The following is an 18,003-nucleotide window of genomic DNA, read 5'->3' as shown; positions in this document are numbered from 1 at the left end:
TTTTTAAATAAAGAAAAATATGCATGTGATCAACTCAGATTAGATGAAACTGTAACTTGATTTTTGCCAATTAATGAATAATAATAATGATTAGGAGCTAATATTTACAGAGCACTCCTATGAGTCAGGCCCTGTGCTATTACATTTATAATTTCATTTACCCTTTCCAAGAAACTTTGAGGTTGACACTGCTTTGCAGATGAGGCATCTGAAGCACAAAGAAATGAAAGAACTTGTTTAGTTCCTTACATCCAACAAGTGATCCAGACTCTGACCTTCTGACACTAGAGTACACTTAGTCTGTACTGATTTTTTCTCTCCCCAGAGCAGGAAAATGAGAGACTCATTGAAGGTTATTGCTAGGTTCAAGTGCTAATTACTAAACACAGACCTTGCAGCCCTAAACCACAATTTGAACTAGCCAGCTGTTTAACTTCAGGACTCCATGGGGGGTGGTGTGGAGGGGACTTTAGCATGGGAATTCAGTGGTCCTATAGCCCAAGGCTGCTCTAGGAACTTTGCTAGAACTTACAGGGAGAATGGTTAGATTTCTTTCACTGTGGTAAAATATCTCAGCCATAGTTATTTATTTATTTATTTTTAAGACAGAGTCTTGCTGTGTTGTCCAGGCTGGAATGCAGTGGCATGATCTTGGCTCACTACAACACCTGCTTCCTGGGCTCAAGCAATCCTCCCACCTCAGCCTCCAGAGTAGCTAGCACCACAGGTGTGTGGCACCATGCCCAGCTAATTTTTTGTATTTTTGGAAGAGACTTATTAATGGTAAGAACCTTAGAGACCATCTGGCTCATTTTCCAGATGACCAAACTGAGGCCCAGTTTCCTTTTTTTTTTTTTTTTTTTTTAAGACAGAGTCTTGTTCTGTCGCCCAGGCTGGAGTACAGTGGCACAGTCTTGGCTCATTGCAACCTCTGCCTCCCAGATTCAAGCACTTCTCCTGCCTCAGCCTCCCAAGTAGGTGGGACTATAGGCATGCACCATCACACCCAGCTAGTTTTTGTATTTTTAGTAGAGACAGGGTTTCACGATGTTGCCTATGCTGGTCTCGAACTCCTGACCTCAAGCTATCCACATTCCTTGGCCTCCCAAAGTGCCGGGATTACAGGTGGGAGTCACCTCATCCTTAGTTCAACCATAGTTCTAAGGCAGCACCAACCCAGTGAAGGGAGGCAAAACTGCACAACGTAAAAACAGTATGATGGCAGAGAGGGTATCTGAATTCAGACAAAGCCTTAGTTCCCTCATTTATAGAACACAAGTCCTATAAACTTTTCTGCTTCTCTCCGGGTTACTAAAGAGTAGAAATAAGCAACAAGAATGAAAGTAGTCTGCAGACAGCCAAAGTTAACACAAAATTGGTACTACTGTGAAATTAAGGTTGAAACAATTAATTGTTAGACACAAGAAAGGACCACCAAATTTGATGCCAAGGATAGAAGATCCACATGTCTAGATCATCTTAGCCAGGAAAAAGTAAGTAAGTAAGTAAGTATGTAAGTAAGTAAGTAAATAAATAAATAAGTTATTGCTTCAGCTTTACTTTTTCCTTGGTCTGTCTCTGGGGTATGCATCATTAGACCTCCAAAAGCAGGTGATCACATTATACAACCAGGAGAGTTCCTGGATCTCATAACGATCAGTTTTACGTGGGCCACTCCAGGATATACAAAAACTTTCAGGAGAGATTTTTAATAAGTGAATCTGCAAAACAAGATGAGGTTTGAGTGAAAAGAAACATAGTATAACACAAAAAGCACCAGCCTACAATTAAGAAGTCTGGCCAGAAGTAGTTCCACAACATTCTCTTATTCCAGAAATATTCATCACTGAGAGTTCACCCTATATCAATCATTGTTGATACTAAGCCATTCACACAGACGTGGTTTTCTACTTTTTGGAAATTCACAGACTACTACGAAGGCAGACATTATACAACAATCTCATAAAAATATGTTAGTTATCAACGAGTTTGAACTTCAGTTTTGTTAATTATTAGATGAGGATATTGGAGTAAATGACTGACAAATTCCCTTCACTCTGATTGCGTATGACTTTTTTTTAAAGTGTTAATCTAGAGAAAAGTCAGACTAGGAAAAGATACAATGTCAACTAAGAAATAAGAGAGTGGCATGCAACATAATCATTATTAATTACATTTTAATGTGAATATAAAGGTTAGCAGATCTCAAAGAATATTATGCAATTTTGCCACAAATAAAAGTAATTCAAAACTTTTTAGACAGAATAACCAAAATAAGCAAAAACTTTCATGTCCATCTTTATTGTATCACAACAGCTTACACTTATTGCCTTCCCTGTACCAAACACTTCATAACATAATTTAAATTATGTTATATCATTTAATACTATAGGAGCTCTATACTGTGTTATTATCTTTTTTTTTTTTTTTTTTGAGACGGAGTCTCGCTCTGTCGCCCAGGCTGGAGTGCAGTGGCACGATCTCGGCTCACTGCAAGCTCCGCCTCCCGGGTTCACGCCATTCTCCTGCCTCAGCCTCCCGAGTAGCTGGGACTACAGGCGCCCGCTACCACGCCTGGCTAATTTTTTGTATTTTTAGTAAAGATGGGGTTTCACCGTGTTAGCCAGGATGGTCCCGATCTCCTGACCTTGTGATCTGCCCTCCTCGGCCTCCCAAAGTGCTGGGACTACAGGCGTGAGCCACCGTGCCCGGCATATTATTTCAGTCATAGGTAAAACAAGTGAGGTTGATGGAGACAGAGATAGCCGTGTAGCTACAAAATGATACAGCTACAGCTACATTTGAGCTCTGATTTCCTCATTCCAAAGCCTACGCTTATGGACTTTCCTGCCTTCTGCTACACACCACTGCTCATGTGCTACGTTGGTGCATGGAGCCCCAGTGTGAGTGAAATATAAAGTAGTGGTGTACACGTAGGGGCTGGGAAATGGTGGACACAGGAGATGAAGAGACAGTCTGATACGAGTTTATGCTGGTGCATTGGAAGCAGATTGTAAAGTTCCTTACTCTCCTGCTGAGGAATGTAAACTTTATTAGTAGGCAAGATTACAAAATCTTTACAAAATACATACTACTCTTTGAATAGAGGAGTAAAGAGAGAGAGGACAGAGCTTAGGCAGGCTAAAGAAAGCCAGAGGCTCAAACGAGGATCAAAGGGAAGTACTGTGCTGCAACTGTGTAAAAAATGTAACTTAGTATGTGGGACAATTTTTAAAAATCCAACTACTTAAAAATGTCCTAGAGTTTACTTTAAAATACCCACAGAACGGTGAAACCCTGTCTCTACCAATACAAAAAATTAGCCAGGCGTGGGGGCGGGCGCATGTAGTTCCAGCTACTCAGGAGGCTGAGGCAGGAGAATGGCGTGAACCCGGGGGGCGGAGCCTGCAGTGAGCTGAGATGGCGCCACTGCACTCCAGCCTCGGTGATAGAGCGAGACTCCATCTCGAAAAACAAACAAAAATCCACAGAAACAATAAAATACCTATGTCACTCTCAAATGTGTCATTAAACAATTGCAAAATAATATATTTTGTATTATTTGTAGTAAAGCAAGGGATACCACCATTTACCCATGCATTTATTCATTTGAAAATTGTTGACTTGCAAAAAAAAAAAAATTATTGACTTGCTATATGCTAATTATTAAGTCAAATTTTAAACTGAAAAGATTATAGAAACATATAATCACAGAACATCCTTGTGTGACAAAGAAACATGTCCAAGAGCAAAAGAGTTAAATAAATTTGTCAGTGACTGGAAAACGAATGGAATTCTTAGCCTCAACCAGAATTAGGTCTCACAAATTGTCTCTCACATGTCTTCTTCACTTTAGTGAAAATTGCAGGGAAGAAACAAACATTTTCTGACAACTATAAGCACTTCAGCTAGGTATTTTAAGTTCTATTTTAACTCTGGGACCATATGATCCTGTATTACAGAGGAAGAACTTAAGTCTCAAAACTTTGATTTGATGGCTGGGCTTGGGTTCCTGCCTTGACGTGTGACTATGCAAGTTTGAAAATAACCTCTTTGGGTGTTTTTGTTTGTTTGTTTTTTGTTTTTGAGAAGGAGTTTCACTCTTGTTGCCCAGGCTGGAGTGCAGTGGCGCGATCTCGGTTCACTGCAACCTCTGCCTCCCGGGTTCAAGCGATTCTCCTGTCTCAGCCTCCTAAGTAGCTGGGATTATAGGTGTCTGCCACTAAGCCCGGCTAATTTTTGGTATTTTTAGTAGAGATGAGGTTTCACCATGTTGGCCACAGTGGTCTCGAACCCCTGACCTCAGGTGATCCACCTGCCTTGGCCTGCCAAAGTGCTGGGATTATAGGTGTGAGCCACCGCGACCGGCCGAAAATAACCTCTTAATCTTTAAGTGCTCATGTCCATCCATATAAAACAAAAAGAAATGGTGCCAAATTTACATAACAATTCCCTCATTAAATTAAAAAAAATTCATTATGTGTGAATACGTGGCCAAGCACATGTGTGTGCGGTGTGACTTTGGGTGACACTATGAAAGTTTCCAGGTTTGTTATTCTCTGCTCAGGGTTCAGGCTGCAAAAGTAGGACAGAATTGCCGCAGCCGGGCGGACGGAGGGCGGTGGCTGATGAATGTAGGGAGAAGACCTGGCTGGAGAGCTTGGCTCTGGTGAGGGTCTGAGCAAAACAGGAAATGGGGAGAGCCACTGAGCTGAGGATGGTGAGGATGGTCAGGAAGGAAGAGATCAGGATACGGGAAAGGGTTAGATTATGATGTGCAGGAACACAGCCAGTGAGCTGTTATCACAGATCTCTAGGCGCCATGTAAAACATTGACTTGACTCTGGGGCAAACACACAGCACAAGTAATGTGTATAAGATTTATCTTCTTACAGCAACAGATGTTTAAAAAGCTAACAAACATTTTAAAGGAACCGATAGCAACAGATCATGTGAAAAACAAATGATGCTTTCTATTAATTGAAGAGTGAAATTCCTTTAATGGGAATGTTCATTTCTTAGAAAACTTTCCCTCCAGAACTTGCACCGAAAAATACTCTGTAGTAACTAATGCAATGACCACATAGAATATCACAGAAACCCACCAGAAATATGGCTTCGACACTGTAACAAATTTTTAATCCTCTGAAGTTTATGCTAATGTTATAAACTGGCTTTTGTTTATTAAATGTCATTTGCTAAACCATTTTGTTTAATCATATAAAATAAACATAGCCTAATACAAATTTTATATGATTCTGGCATTTAGAAAAAGAGCATTTTCTTTGATTTTCTATTAATTTAATATAAATTATTTTAATTTTGTATTTTTCCCCTGATATTTCATACATGAATTTTATTCGTTAGTTTCTATTCCTTTACTTACTGTGAGTGGAAATATATGGAGAAACAGGAGTAAGACACTTCATTATGGAAAATACTATCTAAATAAAGTTGCCAAATAAAAATAGAAGATGTATAGTCAAAATTGAATTTCCAACAAGCAGTAAAAACAATATGACATATTGGACACACTAATATTCTAAAATTATTTATTGTCTAGCTAAAATTCAGACTTAACCGCATGTCTCATATTTTTATTTTGCTAAAACTGGCAGTCCTATATCTAAAATCCATGTTTTGAAATGAAACTCTAAGCAAGGAAATAAGGTCTATCTTCCCTGCTCCCCAAATTATCCATCAAATGTGAAAAGACCTGCTCTGAACATCATCGCACTTTCATAGCCATTAGTAAAATAATCAACAGTTGAAATGGACAAACTCATTATCCCAGTTCCCCAAATCTCTGACAACACCATAAACAGAATAGATGTTAAGCTTAGATAAAAGTGGATGAAGATGCTATTTTCGGCCAGGCGTGTTGACTCACACCTGTAATCCCAGCACTTTGGAAGGCCGAGGCGGGCAGATCACCTGAGGTCAGCAGTTTGAGACAAGCCTGGTCAACATGGCAAAACCCCATCTCTCCTAAAAATAACAAATTAACCGGGTGTGGTGGCACACACCTGTAATCCCAGCTACTCGGGAGGCTGAGGCAGGAGAATCGCTTGAACCCAGGAGACAGAGGTTGCAGTGAGCCGAGATCACACCACTGCACTCCAGCCTGGGTGACAGAGTGAGACTCCATCTCAAAAAAGAAAAAAAAAAGGGGGGGAGGGTAAAAAAAAGATGCTATTTCCTGGAGAGTATTGAGGCCCTCATATGTCTCTTCTACAGATTTGTAGGCCAGGAGCAGAGGAGTAATAAAAGTGCATTATACCACTGAACTTCAGACATTTGTGTTGCTTCCTCCCTGGAAGTTATCCTGCTTTGGGAAACCATCCAATACCCTGCCATAGTACTCTATCCAGCCTAGGGAAAGAAGGAAGAACCCTGCTCACAACCTCACAAACTCATAACCCGGTTCAAACATCTCCTGGCCACTATCTAAAGTGAAAACTGGTTACAATGAAATTACTGCATATGCTTTCACTGGACCAGCATGGCACACTGAACTTAGTTTCTACAAAGTGAAAATTAAAATTAAACATAAAATATAGACTCATTTTCCTGTGAGAAATGTTTAATGTAATCAATCTTATCAAACAGGTATGGAGTGCATACCTAGCTCATACGGAAATAATTTGCTTTATTTAAAAAAAAATAGGAAGAAATTACAGGACTGATCTAGCTTCCTATGGCATCCTCTGACCAAGACAATGACCAAGACTGACAAACTATTAATATATTAATTACAACGTAGCCAGTACCCTCCAGTTTCATGTGAACTAAAATCTACATTTCTCTAGCTGTTCTCATTAATTGATTTAATTAAAAAATTAATTTATATATCAAACATAATGTTATTTTGGCACTTGGCTAGATATGAAAAAAAATTACATGCAGACATGAAAATAGTAGAGGAGAGAAAATATTAACAGGATCTAGGCTCACAGAACAGAGGCGGGTAGACAGAGAGGGAAAGAAAGACAGAGGTATCAAAAGATTGAGAGAGACAGCTTTTTCTTAGGGAATGAACAATTAAAGAATACTTTGCCACTTCTTTTCTGGAAGTCTACTTATCAAACTTCCTGTACATAGTCTAAATGGCTTAATTTTCTATTTATGAGAATACTGATGCTCTTTTCTCTACATTATGTGTTTTTATTTTCTCAACTGTCTGGAAAAGTGCAACAGGAAGGGATTATGACTCCTATTCTACAGATAGAAAAACGGAGACACTTAAGAAATTTATCATTTCACTTTATTTGCATATACACGGTAGTGACAAGATTGTTCATGTTTGCAAAATAAGCATGATACAAAAAAGAAAAGAATTAACTTCAGATGAATGAAGAGGGAATGCAATTTCAGAAAGAAAAGGTGAGACTTATTATTTGCCATGACCTGACAATGAAAAGAATAGCTGAAATGTGGCCTATTCAAACCAGCAAATCCAGGCAGCAGTGCCATGATGTTTTGAAGATAAGAGAAAAAACAAAAACAAAAACAAAAAAAACCACCTCCCAACATTTCTTGCGATGGCTCTGCCTATATAAATTCTGCAGCACTGAGCATGCGGAATCTTTATAAGCGAACAATACACTGCCTCAGTTAATATGCCTAATGATAGTAATTACCTTTTATTCAACTCCTATTACCTACTAGGCATCATGGTTGCTAAAGGTCATGTGCATATAATCTTTTAATTCTCTCAAAAATCTTGCAACATTGGTGTTATAATTTTCACATTACAGATAAAGATCACAAAGCACTGATGAAAAGGTCAGCTTTTATAGTTGGTGTTGACTCAGACTCACTATAAACTCAGGGATCCTGACTCCAGGGTGGAGTTCAACCACTATATTACTGGAGAACAAGGGATAGTCATTGTGCTCTAAGTTAAATGTGCAATGTAAGACCAAGCTATTTTGAAGGAGGGGTAGCCTTTCCTTCGCCTCTGAAATAATATCACAGAATGGATTCTTACCGAAATGGGTGCCCATGCAGAGGTAAAATCTGAATAGTATTGAAGACTTTTTCAACCACACCCACCTCCCACCTCACATTCCCCTCCCATTCATGCCCAGCTGAGGGTCATTGTTCTAAAAGGTCTTAAAACCCAGAGCAGGAAGGAAAACAACAGTAAGTGAGGGTCAAGTGATTCTTAATCATCAGAAGCGGGGGAAGGAAAAACAGAGTCTTCTCTGGGCCCCTATATTATGTAAGAAACTGTGTTATATAGATGCTTCCCAAATATTAGTCAGTTAATCTCAAGTAGTCTGTGACATAAAGTTTATTGTTCTCCCATGTTTTGAAATACTTAGAATTTTTAAATGGAAATAATCTGAAGTTAAAAGACTGAGTGATAATGCACAATTTTTTTTTAATCCTCAAATAAACATATTACCACATTAACCTGATAAATCCCCAGTTAGAAGCAAATATATTTGCTGTTTTTAGATAGGTTAGGTTTAGTAACCATATGCTAGTCTATATTTTTAAAACTCAGAAAGAGAAAACAGCTCCTTGAACTTTTATTGTGTGGATCTCCAAATTGTAACGCTGGTCTAGAAAAGGTCTCTGAAAGCACAGGAAGCTGGTCAGTTGGACTGGGGAGGCTGCACATTCATTTTAAATAAAACAGAGAAAAACCTTACTTGCAAATTTTTACTGTGGATACCTAATGCTTTCAAGTTTCTAATTCTCTGTCACAGGAGACATTATAACAAGATGATTAAAATCAAATCCTTTGGAGTAAGATATATCTGCTTCAGTCTGGGATTTACCTTTTATGTGGCTGTAAGGAATTTATATGTATAACTCCCTGACCCTGGTTTTCTCACTTTTATAAGAAGACTAATACTATTGCAGTGGAAGCCATCCTACTTGATGTCTTTGGAATTGGTAGTTGATAGATTAAAAATGTTACAGTTGACTCTTGAACAACACAGGTTGGAATTGTACAGGTTCCCTTATATGTGAATTTTATTCAATAAAACTTACAATGAGTGTGCCTGCCTCTCCTGCCTCTGCCCTCGCCTCTCCCACCCCTGAGGCGACAAGACCAATTCCTCCTCTCCCTCCTCCTCTTTGGCTTACTCAACTTGAAGACAATTAAGATAAAGGCTTTTATGATTATCCACTTTAACTTAATGAGCAGTGGAATATTTTCTCATACAATTTTCTTAATAACATTTTCTCTTCTCAAGAATACTTTTTTTTTTTTTTTGAGACAGAGTTTCGCTCTTGTTGCCCAGGCTGGAGTGCAATGGAGCCATCTTGGCTCACCACAACCTCCACCTCCCGGGTTCAAGCAATACTCCTGCCTCAGCCTCCCAAGTAGTTGGGATTACAGGCATGAGCTACCACGCCCAGCTAATTTTGTATTTTTAGTAGAGATGGGGTATCTCCATGTTTGTCAGGCTGGTCTCGAACTCCCGAACTCCCACCTTCAGGTGATCCTCCCACCTTGGCCTCCCAAAGTGCTAGGATTACAGGCATGAGCCACTGTGTCCAGCCTCAAGTATACTTTAGAGTAAGAATATAGTATATAATGCATATAACATACAAAATATATGTTAATTAACTGTTTATGTTATCAGTAAGACTGTTTATGTTAACAGTAAGTAGGCTATTAGTACTTAAGCCTTTGAGGAGTCAAAAGTTATACCCAAATTTTCAACTACATACGGGGGTGAGGACCCCTAACCCCTGTGATGTTCAAGGACCAACTGTGATTAAAAAGGGAAACATACAAATACATTAAAACAAATATTTTATTTTAAAAACATATAAAAGTACAGTTTTCTAATTTTCCCGATGTTTTCACATGAGGCAAGTTCTCTCATTTAGCATGAAACTGATGACTATCTTTTTATGTTTCATAAACCTCACTTGTAAAGCACCACTTTAATAAGCCCAGTTATTCATTAATAAAAAGTAAATGTACTTATATTGTAAAACTGAGAGATGGCTCAATCTATTTTATTTTACTTTTTTTAGAGATGGGATCTCCCTCCATCACCCAGGTTGGAGATGACAGCTCACAACACCCTCAAACTCCTGGACGCAAACAATCCTGTTACCTCTGTCTCCTGAGTAGCTGAGACTACAGGCGCATGCCACCATGCGTGGCTTCAGTCTACATTTTTATGATACGTCCAGTAATTTAGAGTTAAATGTTCAAACTTAATATAATAGCAATTTTACCTATCCAATTTAATTTAGTCCTTCCAAAGAATTAAGCTACCTTTTTTCTTATGTCAACATTGTTCCATAGGTTTATCTAAGTAATTAAATTATAAATGTATTATTAATTACATATAAATTATATATTGTGCAATACATAAAATTTTTACATATTTAATAACATGTATACATTTTATAATTTAACATATATGTGGATTGATAGATTTACAATATTTGTAAATGAAGGCTTTCGATTCTATCACAGTTTACACTGAATTAAATTCAGGCACCTCAAAAAGTATTAAACAGTAACCTCATGGAGTTATTATTAACTTTCTGAGGAAATTATGCACTCTCTTGAAAATCTGACAGAGCCTGGGTTTTTCTTAGAAATACCAGCACGTTGGGCAGGGTGTGGTGGCTCACGCCTGTAATCCCAGCACTTTGGGAGGCTGAGGCAGGTGGATCACAAGGTCAGGAGTTCAAGACCAGCCTAACCAACATGGTGAAAGCCCATCTCCACTAAAAATACAGAAATTAGCCGGGTGTGGTGGTACACACCTGTAATCCCAGCTACTCAGGAGGCTGAGGCAGGAGAATCACCTGAACCCGGGAGGCAGAGGTTACAGTGAGCCGAGATTGTGTCATTGCACTCCAGCCTGGGCAACAGAGTGAGACTCCATCTCAAAAACAAACAAACAAACAAAACAAATACAAGCACATTCGCATACATTTAAACTATTAATATAAATATTTCAAAGGTTCTAAAGACTCAACAAATTCATCCTATGGTTCCTATGGATCTATTATCCTGAATTAAGAACTTTCTTTTTGCCAATATGAGAAGGAATGTCATTACTTTCTGATTAGTTTTCGGTTGAATTGAATGCTACATAAAGAGCTGTAAATCTCTGTAGTGTTTAACGTTTTACTCATTGGCTTCCTTATTTCGAATAAAGTTTTAAAAATTCCTCAAAACTAAATTTAGACTCAAATAGAAAAAAAGACAAATGTAAAAGATGATAAAATGAAACAAAAAAAGCAAAACAAACACATTCCAAATCAATCTGCATTTCCTAAGTGTATCTTAATTCAACTACAGTAGTATTCTTAACCATTAGCCACTTTGCAGATTATCTGATATTCTTAACAGATATCCTGGCTGCTAAATGCTAAATGCAAGTGAACTACTCTCTAGAACGGCACAGCCTACTGCCTTAGCTGCAAACCACATGTAGCTATTTAAATTTGAGTCAACTAAAATTAACTAAAATTTAAAATTCATTTTTCAGTCACACTAGACGTACTTCAAGTGCTCAATAGCTTCATGTGGCCAGTGGCTATTGTTTTGGACAGTGCAGAGAGAACAGTTCCGTCGCCATCAAGATTTCTGGAACACCCAGTTGAACATGTCTGCTCCCACCAAGTGGTTTACATGCCTCCCTGGAGTCCATTACGTTTGCTCCCAAACCAGTTTATGCCAGTTTTGCATATATTGAATTACACAATTTAATTAAATATCACATAAACAAATTGAAATATAATTGTAAAGAAAATGAGAATCGTTGTTCTATACCTCTAAGTTGAATATTTAGGGAAGATTTAATAAAATTCAGTCACTTAAAAAAAACCCATAATGCTATAGCATAACATGTGGGAAAGACAATTTCAGAAGCTTAGAAAAAAATTGGAGAAAGTAGAATTCTGCTCTTAGATTTCTTTGCATTGGATTTGAACTTACTTAAAGACATTCATGACGCAATGAAAAATTAGAAATCATATATGATGCCTTATAGGATTTATTGAAAGGAAGGATGACTATAATCTGTAACCAACAACGTAAACCAAAAAAAATGTTCTTGGTTTACATAAAATTATTGGCAAATAAATATATAATCAAGTGTTTAAAATTTAAATAAAATGTAGGTTGTGTGTATGTATTTGTTTTTAAGATCAATTTATTTTAATATCTGAGTTTATTAACTCATTGACTATTGATCCCAATTATATTAAATAAGAAGGCTTCTACAACAGACAACAAAATTGACAATACATGTTTTTTTACTACTAGAAACTCTGTGTTTTCATAAGTGGTTTTGTCATTTCTCTTTTACACATTTAGATTCACTGGATTAAATTATATCAAAAATTTATGGACAGGAACCTGATCTAATTCCAGATTTATGTATAATTGGTCTTTTAATTATAACACAATAAAATATAATTAACAATACCAATGTTTCTTTACTGTTGAACTCTACTCAGTTGCCCGACTTTATATGGAGATGAGAATACTTGAACTTAGTCTTCATTCTATTTAACATTTTGTTTTTTCTAACTTGAAAATGCTATATATTTATCCATCTATAGCATCAATTACCTGAGCATAAGAATTATAAGAATTTCATTTTTTGTACATTGAGGTTTATATGCAAATACAAACTGAAAATTATATATTCCTACCAAGAATATTACAATTACTACTACTACTACACTTCTTTTATTAAAATGACATCAAAATAATATTGTGGTTGCTAATTATTGCTTGATGAATGAATATTTTTCATTAGTCAGTTAAATTCAAGAAACCATGTCGACTGTCATGCAACATACATATGTATTTGAAATAACAATGTCAGCATAGAAGTTGTCTTTTATATGAACTTTATAATGACTTGAGAGTAGTAAAACGATCCCAAATTATCTAGTTTAACTTTATGAAAAGATGCTGTTAGCTTCATCAAAATAACAAGTTTTTTGAAATTTTGCTTTACTATCTGATACCTTCATATCAGAAATGGAAAACTGGCTGCCCTTGGGATCCAAATTCATACTAACAAGAGTTATTTTAAAATATCTTTTTTTTTTTTTTTTTTTTTTTTTTTTTGAGACAGTCTCGCTCTGTGGCCCAGCCTGGAGTGCAGTGGCGTGATCTCAACTCACTGCAACCTCTGCCTCCCAGTTCAAGCGACTCTCCTGCCTCAGCCTCCTGAGTAGTTGGGATTACGAGTGCCCACCATCACGCCCAGTTAATTTTTGTGTTTTCAGTAGCGACGGGGTTTTACCATGTTGGCCAGGCTGATCTTGAACTCTTCACCTCAGGCGATCCGCCCACCTCGGCCCCCCAAAATGCTGGGATTACAGGCGTGAGCCACGACGTTGGCCTATTTTGAAATATCTTAAAGGTAAATATGCCTTCTTTGGTCTACCACAGTCCCCATTACTTCCCCTTGTCTTAAAAGTCTGGCTTATACTACCTGGACCCAGAAGTTACTTAAGTTTATGATCCCTGTGAAAGCACCTTACATAATATCTTGCCTATCTCATGGAGGGCATGAACAATTGAAACTTGAAGTTGGATTTAGTTACGGTTACCATTTAATATTAACTTTCATTTTTCTGAGCAACACAGTGCTAACAGATTGAACAATATATAGTTTGTTTTTTTCCTTTTTGCTTAAGATACACCACCAACTGCTAGGCCATACTCTCCTCTCTTGGAGAAGTGTTCTAGAAGGAGGAGAAATATCAGAATGTAACTGAGGTAGATAACTTCCTCTCTTTGCCTAGAAGAATGAGGGTGCAATGGTACTTGGAAAGAAATAATTGAAAGGATGAGTTTATTTTAAATCATTTTAATTATATGTCTATCATATTTGAGCTTGAAGCTAAATTACTATGTGATTTATAGCCTTTCAGAAACAAAAGTCTATTCTCTAATTTCAATCAACTTTATTAAAATTTGTTTAATGACACATTAAAATGGAGTACTAACTAAAAATCTAATGACAGCAATTCTAAAATATTTCTTCTTGGATAGGTCACTGAAATGGTTTGAAATCTGAGTTACGTCCATAACTAGTAGATTGACCTTGGCAGAATCATTAAAGAAACTGGGCCTCAGTTTGGTCATCTGGAAAATGGGCCATTTGATCTCTAAGGTTCTTATCATTAATAAGTGTCAATTTTATTTTTAATTTCAATAAAGCACAATTTATTAAGTGCCTATTGTGTACAAATTTACACAAATTATACAGCATATGATCTAATCTTATATACTACATAAACATATAAAAAGTAATTAGAAACACAGACTGACTATGATTGTTGTCAAATAAGTACTCTAAGAGTTCAGATGAAGAGAAACAAAATTGGGATTTAAGAGATATTGGATGTAGGAGAGAAATATGATTTAATTCACGCCTTCACATAGCATAGAATAAGGTTAAAAATTAAGGGACACACAATTTTAAGAGATCAAGAATTATCATCAAACAGAATTCCCCCCAAAAGTGATATTTCTAATTTATTTTAAATTCTAAACTTTAAAAGTTTGAAGAAGTCTACTTAAATATAGAATTGCTCCAATATATAACACTTTTTTATTTTGTTTAAAAAATTTTTGCTCATTCACCAAAATGGAGTGGTGAATGGATCCTATAAGCTAAACATTATGGTAGGAGCTGTCAGTTTGAAACAGACGTGGATTTCTTACATAAAGGGGCTTAGATTTATTACAAATTATAGTGATTGGCTGGTTGCCTAAATCATTTCCACTGGTATATCACATGCTTAATCAAGAGTGGGCTGCAGACCTAGGCACCGTTAGAATACTCCTAATACCATGACAATACATTCTGGAGAGTCTAGAGATGTCTTGGGTAACCCATGACTTCACTGCTGAAACCAAGTTTATCGTAAGGTGTGTAGCAGTTCTCATCATTGCCCATAAATGATCTAAAGTTCAACTCAAGATGACAGGCATTGATTCAATATATCCATAGTTAAAAAAGTAAAGCATGTACATTACAAGAGGTACAAAGGCAAGTCACAGTCCCTTTGGACACTTGTAAATACTACTAATAGAAGTCAGAGAAATCCCTGTGGGAATGAAAGTGGCAAGGGCCTTGAGGATTCAAAACTGAGAAATTCTATCTTAGAGAATCAGTAAAGGATTTGTAGATGAACATGATATTATCATGTTAAATGACATAATAATAACAGGTATTAGTTTTGCTTGGGCAGTAGGCATTAAAGTAAGAGTAAAGTATTCTTCTGGTATATCTTTCACAAGCATTCCCAAAGGGTTTTAGAGGTCAAGTATAGGTAGAGTTAAGATAAGTTACCTCAGGAGTTATTCCTCTATCCTGTAGCAGAGAAACTAGCCATGGGTGTGAAATAATGCTCAGGAAGACGGAATCCTGTATCAGATCATTTGGGTAATCTTGAGGAATCACCTGTGCTCATTAGTCAGCATTTGATAATAGGGAATAAGAGAATCTAAATTATTATTTACAGAAATCATTCATTTATTCTAATAACATAGTTCATGGACAATTGGATTTTTTTCAAAAAGACCCAGTCCAATTGCCAAGTAATTTATCTGATTCTCTCATAGTTACTTTCTCTCATTAGTTCTTATAAACTAATAATGGACTTTTCTGGTGAGGCTCAATTGATTGCTTTGCACTTGATTTTACTTTTCTTCCCTCCTTCCCTTCTTCTCTCCCTCCATCCCTTCCCACTCTAAAACACCTTCCTGCCTCATCCCACAAAGCATTTGAGGTAAATCAACCAGTATGAACATAAAGATATATCCAACTTTGTGCCCCAAAATATCAAAAGAAATATTGGTTAAACGAAGTATGATTCACTGATATTTAATAATTTCCTGAATTGTCATACTCTGTTACCAGATGTGAAAACGCCAGTCTACAGTTAAACTTGACCACTTAAAATTCTTAAGGAAATTATTCAGTCTGGTTAGTTGTTTCCCCATAGCTGAACATAAGCCCTCTATATGAACAATCTTTCGCTTTGATTTCTTAGACATAATTTAACTATTTTTAATAACTAACATCAGCAGTGGTCCTATATCTTGGTTTCTCAAAAAATCCTATCAATTTGTATATCTGACATTTGCCATTTATTTATAAACATGCAGCAAGTTACACAGCCCTCATACCTGGAGTAGCAAAATTTATTATGAATCAAAGGCAAACATACAATTCTTCCACGTAGTGTTCTTATCCTACAGAGAAGTTTTAAAAATTTTCTTCATTGGTACTAACTATATCCTCCACCTTGCAGATTTTTTTCTGTCTTATTGTTTTGTTTGTTTTGTGTTGTTGAGAACAGAGTCTCATTCTGTCGCCCAGGCTGCAGTGCAATGGCATGATCTCGGCTCACTGCAACCTCCGCTTCCCGAGTTCAAGTTATTCTCCTGCCCCAGCCTCCCAAGTAGCTGCGATTACAGGTGTGTGCCACCATGCCCAGTTAATTTTGTATTTTTAGTAGAGACGGGGTTTCACCATTTTGGTCAGGCTGATCTCGAACTCCTGACCTCAAGTGATCCACCTGCCTCAGACTCCCAAAGTGCTGGGATTACAGGCATGAGCCACCACACCTGGTCAGATTTTTTCTTATGATTTCTACATAACTAACATAATGAATCATAGAGACATCTTCACCATTCTTCAATTATTCTTCTATTATACTCATTCACTTTAGATGATAGTATATAAAAGAGGCTGTAATTCTAACAATTCATTATAGTACTTTTGTAAGATTATCCTTAAACTGCACATCTTACTTGACCTCTGTGAGGCACTTAACTCCATTACACTGTAAGGAAATAGACATTTATTGGCAATCATATTCTATTTAGCCCATCAATAGATTTGGCTTCTAAATAAATACACCTAGTATTGGGAGATACATACACAGAAACACATAGGAAAGGGATCCTAGGCTCTCAAGGAAAAAACTATTTATAAAGATACAATTGTTTACCCATTTAGTTGTCCCTTTCCCTCATCCGTGGGTTGAACTGCCATCATTAGACACAATGGTGTTCCTATTTGCTATGAGTCACTTTCCTTTTCATCTCTTCATGTCTTTTTGTTTGTTTGTTTTAGGTCTATGTCTACTGCCTCTTATTCATTGCTTCTTGATTAGTCCTTGCAAATATTTTTCTTTCACAGAGAGAAAGAGTCTTTACTACTGTAGACCAATCAAATTATTTTGCTTGAAGTGACTGGTATTCACTTTCTAAGGCTCACATGTTCTACATGTTGGGGGTAGCCATTCCTTCTTCACTACATTGTTAGCAAGTTCTAGGTATTAAGATATTTTGGATGCCTGAGCATTCTAGAAAGGTCAGCACCACATAGCCAGTATCTTGAGGTCCTTAATATATATTTGCATCTAAACATCTCTTTAATGTATTCCATGTTTCATATTTGGAGTCTTAAATTAAAGTTCTAACATCAACAACTACTTAATCCTGTGTCTGAAAGATGATCTATGTAAGATAGCCTCACTACACAAATTACACCACTAACAGCTGCTAAAGTTGACAGCAAACTAAGGTTCCAAAGAGTCCCATTTGCTTTGTAACACAAAGAATATTATAAAGTGCCTTTCCTTTAAACAAAAATGTGTTCACATTCTCAAATTATACTTTATGTACATATTTATTATTAATTTATTGACATGTTTCTGGTTTAGTTGCTTCTGGTTTATTCAACAGATATAGCTGTACAAAAATAAAGGGCAGGAGACGAGGGAAATACACAAAAGACACAAATCTAATTTTTAAAAATCATATTGTTAAATGAGACTTAAAATAGAATATTTAGTTGAAATTGATGCTCTTTTAGCATCGTTTTTCTTTTAAAAACGATTCATCTGGAAAGAAAGGTATTTAAATTCAACAGAAATATAAATTATCTAAGTGTAGGATCATAAACTGTCATGAACTAATTAGTAAAAATGAATTTACTCTATTATTTTTATTCTAGATAAAAAGTA

At 36.6% G+C, this 18,003-nt stretch overlaps 1 long non-coding RNA gene across 8 annotated transcripts in view; it reads right to left on the bottom strand.

Moving 5' to 3' along the window:
• LOC106634210 (uncharacterized) overlaps positions 1–18,003 on the bottom strand; it is a 240,570-nt gene that overhangs the window by 92,225 nt on the left and 130,342 nt on the right. The gene's annotated exons all lie outside the window — the stretch shown is intronic.

The sequence above is a fragment of the Pan paniscus genome, chromosome 22, assembly GCF_029289425.2.
Source record: "Pan paniscus chromosome 22, NHGRI_mPanPan1-v2.0_pri, whole genome shotgun sequence".
NCBI lineage: Eukaryota > Metazoa > Chordata > Mammalia > Primates > Hominidae > Pan > Pan paniscus.
Note: the sequence above shows the minus strand (reverse complement) of the source record. Positions and strands in the feature narration are given on the sequence as shown.